This window comes from Canis aureus, chromosome 34 (assembly GCF_053574225.1).
Source record: "Canis aureus isolate CA01 chromosome 34, VMU_Caureus_v.1.0, whole genome shotgun sequence".
Lineage (NCBI taxonomy): Eukaryota > Metazoa > Chordata > Mammalia > Carnivora > Canidae > Canis > Canis aureus.
Window position 1 is genome coordinate 5,111,604 of NC_135644.1, and position 11,694 is coordinate 5,123,297.

General features: G+C 36.4%; 1 long non-coding RNA gene across 2 annotated transcripts; it reads left to right on the forward strand.

The window, feature by feature from the left end:
- The first annotated feature begins 19 nt into the window (after positions 1 to 19).
- LOC144304516 (uncharacterized) lies at positions 20 to 10,991 on the forward strand. 2 transcript variants are annotated; one of them, XR_013371469.1, is made up of 3 exons: positions 20 to 379; positions 8,163 to 8,232; positions 10,825 to 10,991. It is a non-coding gene; the product is annotated as an uncharacterized LOC144304516 (long non-coding RNA). The 2 variants fall into 2 exon arrangements; XR_013371468.1 differs by lacking the exon at positions 20 to 379 and adding an exon at positions 3,512 to 3,801.
- Positions 10,992 to 11,694: the final 703 nt, after the last annotated feature.

Below are 11,694 nucleotides of genomic sequence, written 5' to 3' on the forward strand. Positions count from 1 at the left end.
GGTGGGGGCGGTGGTTTGCTGAAACAATCAGCAGATCATACTAATTTCCTTCCTGGGAAAAGAAAGTGTGAATTGTCACCTGATGTGGAGAGTGGATAGTACAGAGTTTTGTCTGGTAGTGTTAGTTATCCTGCTGAATCCAATTCCTAGCCCTGTTTCCCTTGTGAAGGTTCAGGGTAAGAGCTGGAGCCTGAATATCACCACTTACCCCTCTGTCCTCGAGTTATAACTAAAAAAGAATAATCGCAGACATTTGACTCAAGCAGGGATCAAGACAGCGACATTATTATTGATAAAGGGCTACGCCAAGGATAGACATACAGCCTTTAATCCTTAAGAATAACTGAAATACCTTCCTGCCTGGTCCTCCTGTTGGATGGTAAGTATTGCCGAGTGTCTGAAGAGGTTCCTTGGGAAGTAGAGGTCTCAGGGCCAAATACACTGTGTTCTCATGTTCTCCCACATGATATATTTAGAGATGAAATCAGCTTGAAATGAACAGTAAGAACAGCCTTAAAGGGGAGATGAAGTCATAGCCCAGCAGTTTTATCTCTTTGCTTTGGTAATGGGGTAGGTTATGTGCTCACTGTGTGCAAATGTCTCTGGACTTTAAAAGGAAACATATTTTTACAGGATAAGCATAGGCATAAAAAGGAATAGAGAAAGAAAAATTGTTCATCTATCCCCTGCCCCATTATGATGACACTCTTCTGGGTATCATTTAGTTTTTACAAATCTGTAAAAGTTTTGAAAAAAATTTTATTCTGTTCTTTCTGCTCGAGAATATAAATAATATAAATATAAATATAAATGTTGTTAGTGTCATAGCATAATCCTTATAAATATATTTAATGATAGTGTAGTGTATAAATATTTCACTAAGTGGATTCAACATAAGTTATTTAACGAGTCACTTTAAGGTTATTTTCAGTTTTTAAACTTGTTTCCAGATTTCCCTTTGCTAATATAAAGAATGCTGGTGTATCATTCTGCATAAAACCTTTGCTGTTCTAGATTTTTTTTTTAACCTTACAATAGATTCTCAAGAGTTGGATTTTAAGGTCCTGGGTATATTTAGAGTATAGTGCCACAAGACATTTTTAGTAGGGGACAAAGGATCACTTTCTCCTAATAAAAATCCAATTAGATCTCTAAAACTTAGTGTCTGAAGGTTGTTCAGAGAAGCTGTATTTTGGGAATGGCATCAGGACGTACACGACAGGTATATGAGAATTGCATTCTGTCTCAGATGATAACCACTTAGCAGTACTGTTTCTAGGAGGAAAAGCTGCCTTTGCCACTCTTCTGATGCATTAGAGTACTTTAACAGAAAATAACATATTTTCAACTTGATAAATTCTTTAAGCAGAAGAAGAGAAACTCGTATTTGTTGAGTGCCTACTTGGCTCCAAGCACAGTATTTCCATTTTCACATTTATTATTGTTGGAGCTACACAGTAGGGTTTGTTTCCTCAATTGTACCCCTCTTTTTTTCCCTCCATGGTTCTGGTCAACAGAGCATCAAAGACCTGAGTGTAATAGGACTCAAGACTTCAGTCATGTTACTGGTAAAGCTGGATTAAAAGGTGTGAAACACCTCCAAGTTCCTTCCAAACCTGGACTTTGGAATGCATACGTCCGTCATTTATTTACTTGCTGACAGGTGGGAAGCTGGAGTGGAGAAAGCAGGCCCTCTTGGTCTGCCTATTATGTAAAGATTAAAAGCACAGGTGCCCACTGGGTAAGAGAGCAGGACTCTGGAGGACAAGAGGCAGTCTCCAGTCTGAATGGCAATGTCGTCTTGCCTTTTGGTTATAACTGATCAATGAAGAGCTGCCTTCCTGTAAACCAATCAGGTTACCCACTCCTCCCGTCCTGATGAGGGACGGGTGTAGAAAAGACCTGCTCTTGTGGAAACATGGCTGAAGGAGGGTCTGGAGCCCTTACTTTCCCAAATTATCACAAATAGTCTTCAAAAGAATACCATAAAGATTAGAATCCTATTTGTAGGTAAGGAGCCTGACGTTCAGATATGTCAAGCAATTCCTAAGTTCACATAGGTAGCAAGTGAGCCAACATTCAAACCGAGATGTGTCAGACTCCAAGGCCTGCAATCCTTTCATTGGACTGATGAGTACTATTGCCTTCATGACCCTCACCAACCACCGTCCCTCCATTCTTATTTAATAGAGGCTTTTTAGAGACACAATCACTTACAGTGTAGGAGTGACTCTCACGGTGGGAATTTCAGGCATCTTGGTAGTCTAGAGGGATTGAGGTTTAGGGCAGTTTGACCTTTGACATTCTCAAATGACGAATCTCTCTGTAACTTTTGGAACAGCTATAGCAACACAACTCTATGTAAGACTTCCCCTTGTCTAGAGATGTCTCTCATCGTTTAGACCCAGACTGTAAGACCCTGATTGCTCTTTCACCTGGCACATTTGCCAGGATTGTTTACATCAAATAGGTGAGAGGATGAGATACGCTCTCCTCTGGATGAAGAGCAGACTTGCTCACTGCTTGCTGTAAAAGCTGTGTGTTCCTCGAACTAAGTGTCCTCTGGACACAACACAAGACTACTACATGCACAGCATCCGTTTGAGCCCATTGTATCATTAAGATTTTTTTTTTAAGATTTTATTTATTTATTCATGAGAGACAGAGAGAGAGAGAGAGGGAGAGGGAGAAGCACGTTCCATGCAGGGAGCCTGATGTGGGACTCGATCCCAGGTCTCCAGGATCATACCCCGGGCTGTAGGTGGCACTTAAACCGCCGAGCTACCGGGGCTGCCTGTATCATTAAGATTGTGTGACTACTGATTTTCAGGGTTGCTAGACAGTTTAACATTTGGAAATCTATTAATATAAATCCTTATTTTAGCAGATTAAAGAAGAAACACCAGGTCATTGTATTAATTGATGTTTTTCTCTTTTGGGTATTGTTGGCATATTTGGAAGGTGCATTTTAGGTCAATTCTCACCTCAGTTTGCAGATACCTTCTGGAGTACTCAGCGAATTTTCTAGTCCATACACATATATAGAGAAGAGCAAGGAAAGGAAGAGTATGGAGAATCTTTTTTAGTTCCTCTAGAAAATCAGGTTGCTAAGGCCAGTTAAATCAGGTTCAGATCGGTTCAAATCAAGCTCATTATCTATCACAGAATCATTATATGATATATGATGATTAAGATTGCTCCAGTGACTAATGGAATAGATTTTGTGTCTCATTAAAATGCAAATTGTCTTGGCAGGGGCAATATATTCAGCTTCATTTGTCAATTACAACAGAGGAGACGGTTAGGGAAGTGGAGAGGAGGAAAAATAAATTGGATACTTAGGATGGGGAGAAAAGTGTACCATCAAGAAGGCAAAAGTACCTCAGGAGATCAATTTTACTGATCTAATACTTTGGCTTAGGTGAGTCCTGAGAGTGTAGGCCCTAAACACAGAGGCCTTCGTGAGAAAGGGAAGGGTAGATTCAGAGGATGGGCAGACAGGACACGGAGATTAGCATTCAAGAAGCGCCTTCCACGTCCCGGCTTTTAACAGGCCTTTTAATAATAGCAAGTGCTATGATTGGTAACAATTTATAGATGAGGAGGCTGAATTTTGGGGACGTTATCATGCACAAGGTGACCCAGCTCTTAACATGTTAAGCCAAATTTTAATTCCAAGTTTGTCTCTAAAGTCAGTTTTGCTTCCATTGAAATAATTAAGGAAAGGAGAGTCCATGGAGGAATTGTCTTCAATAATGAGAACAGGAGAGGAGTATTACATAAGCATATTATACAAAGCATGTAAGTATCTCCTTAGCTGATTTACTAAAAACTTCAGTGAAATTCAGAAGCAAAAAATGTCCTTTTTGTCAAACACAAAGCAACAAAATAGTCAGTAGGGATTATTTTATTTCTCTAATATATGTCTCAGTAAACACTGAAACCTCTCTTTTTGATAGCCAAGGTTTTACAAAGTTAGTTTCTGGATATATATTCTCTCTCTCTCTGAGTTTTATGTGTACATAGGTGACACAGATATATCCTCTCTGATATGTCATTTAACAAATCATGATTTTAATATTTATATGGCTGATCAAAAATGACATGTTTTGCATTTTAAAAAATTAGAAAGATCCCTACTTCAGGAAAGCCATCCTTGAAGTCCTTGACCTGATTACTTACATAAGAGTTTCCAGGTTGGGTTTGTAGTCTACTTTATTTTAATTTTTTAAAGATTGTATTTCTTTATTCATGAGAGACACAGAAAGAGGCAGAGACACAGGCAGAGGGAGAAGCAGGCTCCATGTAGGGAGCCCGATGCGGGACTCCATCCCAGGCCCCAGGGTCATGCCCTGAGCCGGAGGCAGACACTCAACCATTGAGCCACCCAGGTGCCCCTGTAGTCTACTTTAAAGCAAAATAAAAAATAATGAGTTTTTCCTAGTTAGAATTGTTTAGCTTAAATCTCTAGATAGTTTATTTTTCTCATATATTTAATTAGCAGTCTATATTGGTCAGAAAATAAAATATATAATATTTAATATGTAACATATATATTACGTGAGTGTATCAAACCATTTGCCTTAATTTTTTGCCAGTTTAACTTTGGAATGCAGTTTTAGAAATAATTTTGGTTTGTCATATATATGTGTGTGTGTGTGTGTGTGTGTGTGTATAAAACTTTAAAAAATATTGTAAATTGATTCTCTGTTGTACCATTTTGCATTGTCATCAGCCATTTGCTCAAAGCCTTGCCAGTAGAAGGTGTTGTTATACTTTGGTCGCCAATCTGAGAGTTAGAGGTGGTGTCTTTTTTTTTTTTTTTTTTTTTTTTTTAGAGGTGGTGTCTTAATTGCATTTTTCTTGTTATGAATCAGGTCCAGCATATTCTTATATATTTAAGGGCCATTTGTGTTTCATTCAGTTCACTTTTTCTACGCTGATTGTGTCTTTTGTCTGTTTTTTTATTTGGTTGTTTCTCTCTCTCTCTCTCTCTCTCTTTTTTTTTGTTCTTCAGGTCTTTATCTAGAAAGTAGTTAAGCCCTTGGTCAGTGAAAAGTTGCAAGCCTTTTTCCCTCTTTATTTTTTTTCATCGACTTAATTTTTGAGTCACAATTAAAAATTTGGATAACATAAGGGGTGTCTGGCTGGCTCAGTCTGCAGAGGATGCGACTCGACCTCTGAGCTGTGAGTTCAAGTCCCATGTTGGATGTAGGGCTTATTTTAAAAATTTGAATAATGTCAAACTTGTCAATTTTCTTTTGTTTATTGTTTCTAGATTTTGAGTTAGTGTTATTAGAAAACTTCTCCACTCCTAGGATATATAGAAATTCTTCTGGTTTTTTACTTGTCTTCTTCGCGAAATTGTATAGTTCCATTTTTTTAACAGTAAGATGTTTGATCTATTTGGAGTTTATCTTTGTGGACTCCGTTTTTATTTATCCATATTTAGAAAGTGCAGCCAGTTCTACTGTAGCGCTTGTTTTGAAGACACAAGTTGTTCCAATGTAATTGATATATTAGGGAACACTGTAAACATAACAGTAATTTTTACATTTGCTAATGAACAGTTCTGTGTGCAGGCAATACTAAATGCATCTGGAAAATTACCTAGATGATCTGAACTACACTATTAAGGAATACATAATATGCATGTATATACACATACCCCTCAGCTGTCTACCAGCTACCTTAGTTCACCACATTTTACCTTACAAGGTTGTGTTTTGGTACTACTTCACACATTTGTAAACTTTCTGTGTTACAAAAAACCAGAACCATTCATTCTACATCCCAAACATGTCTAAGCATCCCGGTTCCAAAATGTCAAGCAGTGTATAGAAGAGGAAAGCTATAAAACCTGAAATAGTAAAGATTTTCAAAGAAATGAGAAAGCATGCCATTCCTTCCAAGCAAAAGACATGAAGGAATTTACATTGCAGACAATCAGAGACTCTACAAATATAAAAGAAACACCTATGGCCTGAACAACGTCAAGTGCTGTGAGGTCAATAACAATAACATTTTAAAGAAATGGAAACAACGCAAAGACTATGGAATACAGATTGAAGACTAAACTGTGTTGCCTAAAACTTTTCTCACAATCAAAGAAAAAAAGATCATCTACAAATGAGGCCTTATGCAGACATTTCCAAATCCTGAAGAACTGATTTCTTCTTATTTAGGACTGTTAGTTTGGTGATTTGAAACGTCACTACAGTTTCAAAGTCTTTTGCTGTCTGGCAAAGCCAAGGGTACAAAAAGGAAAGCCACAAAAGAATTTCCAGCAATGAAGCAGATATTAGCTGAAAGTAGGCTATACGATGCATCACATTGCAGTTTTGATGAAACAGGTACCTATTAAAAATGCATGCCCATCTCAAAGGCAGAAAAAACAGGCTATTTAAGTATTTAAGGCTGTGAAATGGATAATTGTCTATCTATTTCATAGTGACTTATAGATGGCACCCCTTCCTACAAGCCAACTCCAGGTCATTTTCAAGGTTGAGTGCCATTTTCATTACAGTGTTTATATATTTCTTAACCATTAAGCATTTACAAAATTGTGCTATACTTTTAAAAATTAAATTCCTGTCTTTTTTATGTCACTGATGAAGTTTTTTGAGTGTTGAATTCTGTCATATTTTTTATTGTGTGATTTTGCATAATGGGGAGATTTTTAGGAACATGTACTTTCTGTTACAGCAGAACTGCTTACATATATTTTCTGATTATATGAAATACTGCCTTTTGATTTATTTTTATTTATTATTATTATTATTTTTAAAAAATATTTTATTTATTTATTCATGAGAGAGAGACACAGAGAGAGAGAGAGAGAGAGAGAGAAAGGCAGAAGGAGAAACAGGTTACAGGCGCGGAGTAGGATGTGGGACTCGATCCTGCATCTCCAGGATCATGCCCTGAGCCAAAGGCAGATGCTCAACTACTGAGCCACCCAGGCACCCCAAAATGCTTTATTTTTTAAAAAATAAAGATTTTATTTATTTATTTATTTATTTATTTATTTATTTGAGAGAGAGAGAGAGAGAGAGAGAATGAACAGGGGAAGGGGCAGAGGAAAGGGACAAGCAGACTCCCTGCCAAGGGAGGAGCCCAACGCAGGGTTCAATGTGGGGCTTGATCCCAGGACCCTGAGATGATGACCTGAATGGAAGGCAGATACTTAACTGACCAAGCCATCAAGATGCACCTTGAAATGCTGCTTTTATGTTTAAATTTCTATGTGTACTTTTTCTATTTCTGGACATTCAATTTTGTTTCATGGTCAGTCTGATTATTCATATGCCAATACCATGTTACTTTAATTTTTGAGGCTTGATAATATTTTGAATCTAGTAGAGTTAGCTAATCTTCATCCTTCTGCCCGCCTGCCCTGCCATAGCACCTATATTTTAGGATTTTCCTGTCCTATTTTTGCTTGCTTATTTTTTCATGTGGACTTTTGAATGAATTTCATGAGCTCTAGGAAGAGAGATGTTGATAATTTAAATGGAATTAAATTCATGAATCAACACAGAAAAAACTGACATCTTTCTGATATTGAGTCTTCCTCTTCATGAAATATCTCCAGAACATGCCTTCCCTTTGTTCAAGTCTGTATTTGTTTATTTTGGAAGTGTTTTGATAATTTTTTCTTTATAGAGCCTTTAATATTTCTTAAGTATATTTCTACTACTTTATATTTTTAGTTGCTATGCTAAATGGGATTTTACTTTCCATTATGTTATTTAAATGGTGGTTGTTTTAATAAAGTCAATTGATTTCTGTGTGTTAATTGTATATTGTGTTACCTTACTAAGTTATCTTACTGTTTGTGCTTGTTTTTCCATTGATTTTCTTGGGATTTTCAGGTATACATCATAAACATTATGTAATACTTATGTTAGTAAGCAAGAGAAAGCATTGAGAAAATTTTCCAATTCATATGCCATAAGTGCCTTTTTTTCCTTAATGGAATTAACATTAATACTTCCAATAAGTTGTAAAATAGTAGTGATGGTGTTTATCCTCCTCTCATTAGCAATGGCCCCATATTTTCCTATTGTATGAGGTCCTGGCTTTTGGACTGTGATAGATTGAGCAAGTTTCTACCTACCACCATTTTAATTAGTGTTTTGTTGTTGTTGTTGTTTTGCAAGGAGAAGGAAATTTCTGGGCCTGAGCATCATTTGATAAAATAGGCTGTCAAGAATGTACAGAAGTAACATGGTAAGTAGAAAGTAGGCTTCTTGACTTTTTATATATCGTTGTGAAAATAATACTTCTTTGAATATATGCCTTTGAATGTACCACTAAATTTGCTTCATGTTTCACTATGATGTGAAGTGGCAGTTCTGAATAGACTATGGACAAGTCTGTATGTGGGACTGGGTGGATGGTGTATATATATATATATATATATATATATAACTTGATTATTAATGAATGTGATTAGATCCATAACTGCATGTCAATTTTTATTTTGCCCTAGACTCTGCATCCTAATGATACTGGCTTTTTACTTACCAATCCTACACACAGCTACCAGATTATTATAAATTAAGGTTAAGAGCATAGATTAAAGTAATAAGAATTTCAAAGGGATAATTAGGGGATGATTTATTGGAGACTGGTACCCTGTGTTTGTCTATATTTGTATAAAGAGATGAATCTGGGTGCAAATTTGAAAACAATACAATTGCATTTGTATTTCATAGTGGTTTAGTATACAGAGTAACATACTGTTTTAGTATATACTGTTTCCTACTGTTTGGTGGCAGACATTGTGGGTTTTTTTTTTTTAATTTATTTATTTATTTATTTATGATAGTCACAGAGAGAGAGGCAGAGACATAGGCAGAGGGAGAGGGAGAAGCAGGCTCCATGCACCGGGAGCCCGATGTGGGACTCGATCCCGGGTCTCCAGGATCGCGCCCTGGGCCAAAGGCAGGCGCTAAACCGCTGCGCCACCCAGGGTTCCCGACATTGTGGGTTTAATTCCTTGGCTATACCACTTACTAAGTCTGTGATTATGGTCAAATTCTATACATGTTCCATGCCTTAGCTTTCTTATTCGTAAATACAAGATAATAGTGTCTACCTCACAGGTTGTTGGTAGGTTTAAATCAGTTTGTATATAGAGAATTCAAAATATTGCCTAGCACATAATAAGTACTCTGTATTTTTATTGGATGGCAAATTTTAGCATTAGTATGGCTAACTGCTCCTATTCATGACTACTTTTTTTAGAGTGACAAATCTCGAAAATACAGGTCATTTGTTTTATTAACCAAGAAATTAGGATGTTTTTCTTATAGGATGTTTTTATTATAGTTAAGTTTTCTTATATAATATTCTCAGTTTTTATTATATCAGAGAACGTGTCCTAGGGATTTGGGTTGAATAAGCAGCATATTTAAGGAAACGAAATCTAAAGAAGCCTGTGATTAATTGTCATATATAAAACGGAGTGCGTAAAACAAAATGAAAAACTAAATCTCAAATAGAATTAAATTTCCACATATTTACAAATTATTTATTTAAAATATTTAATAAAACTATATCGAAATGCTTCCCCATTGTGCTATTAAGATGAAATAGATAATTCCTAAAGAAAAAGTATTTTTTTAAGTGACACATTTTTTGAAAAACTATTCTCATGATTTTTTGTTTAACTTTTCTTTGCATGCTGTAGGCTAGATCTAGATCTAGAGAAGGTACATCATGGTAAAAAGAAGTGGTGTCATATTATGTCTTTGGGCTTCATTACCTTTTCCTAAAAGTAGAAATTTATATTAGATATCTTTCATATCCTGCCCAATTCTAAAATTTCATGAATTTCTTATGAAGGAAATCTTTACCTTTAAAGTATATGGATATAGAAAAGGACTGAAATTTATTGATCATTTTAAGGTTGGCTAAATTTAGGTAAATAGCATGTGTGCACGCTGTGTCTCTAAAGTAAATAAATAAATCTTAAAAGAAGTACTTTAAGGAAAAGCCTGCTTTCATTACAATGACATGTTTGGTAGCAACTGGTGGTGTGACTCCCGCTCTAGAAAAACGTAAATGATTCATTGTAACCTGGAATCAATATAGCAACTTCAACAGACTATTTCTTATTCTCAAGAAATTTTAAGGATTTGAAATTTCAGAAAATACAGGACTCCTAGATTCAAGATAAAGGACCATTTATTAACCACAGCAATAGTGGTGGCCAGAAGATCGGCATTTTTAAGATAGGTTTCTTGAGCCACTATTCCCACAATATTATGTGGATAGGACTAGGTAATACCTGTTTACATAGTAGGCTGGTTTATAGGAGAGAAACCCTGAACTTACGGAAATCACCACCTCTTATAATGGACAATAAGATACTTATCATTTGCAAGAGAAACATTATCTCTATTTACCATAGCTGTTCACTCTCCAAAATCCCTGAAAAGATAGTCTGAACAATAGATATTCAGTGCTTCTGCTCACAAGAAGTGCAGAAATATGAGAGACCCTTAAAGAATGCTTAACACCTCTTGATAATAACTTTTACATTTTCTGACTTGTTTTTAGGTAACTCTTAAATGTTCAGATGAAGACATGTCAAAACTTGAAATTTTAAGCTCAGTCAAATACATTTTCAATGTCATCAGTTTGGGATAATCAGAATTATAGAAGTTTCCATATTGGGTTAGACAATGATGTGTCTAAACTGGCATGGCTAATTATAAAGTGATATATCTTCATTAATATTTGGCAGCAACTGAATTCTGCTAACATTATGTGCATCGTTATAATTCTTTTCTGTCCTATTGTCATTCTTTTCAGTCTGGGGAAATTACTTTGATATTTTCTAAAAGTCAATCCTGGAGTGAAGTGAGAAGCAGAATGACAACTCCCCAAGTCAGCTGACTACTGACAACTGCTTGATATACACATAAGAAGATGAAATAGATGATGCTTTAGAATGAGGCTCCCAACCTGGGGCAGCAAGACGAGGGGCCATATAATTATTATTACAAATCAGAATGAAGATCACAAGTTGCTTATTGAATTGAGAAATTTCTGAGGGGGCAAATGGTACAAGTTTAGCTTAAAGTAGGATGTTTCTTTTTTAAAGATTCTATCTATCTATCATCTATCTATCATCTATCTATCTATCTATCTATCTATCTATCTATCTATCTATCTACCATCTATCTATTTATTTAGAAAATGTGAGCAGGGGAAGGTGCAGTGGGAGAAGAAGAGAATCCCAAGCAGACACCAAGCTGAGCATGGAGCCGAGCACAGAGCCTGATGTGGGCCTGTCCTCATGATCCTGAATTCAGGACCACAGCTGAAATCAGGAGCTGGAGGCTCAATCGACTGAGCCACCCAGGCACCCCTAAAGTGGTCATGTTAACAGAACTCTGGCAGGCATCACAGAATAGTCTGTCATGAATACTGCTCAGCTAAACTCCTAAGGTCTCTCAAAGAACACAGAAGTCATTAGAATAGGTTTTACTAATGACTAATCAACCATACCCAGAGCAGGCCATTGATACCTGGTTGGGTTCCTCTTCCACCACCCCTCAGGTGATCACCTTCAGCAAAAATCCTGTTAGGTGGGTTTAGCCAGAATCCTCCTCTAGTCCTAATGTTTCCTTCCAGAAATCTTCCATCCACTGACCCCCACCCTACTCTTTGACTAAAAAT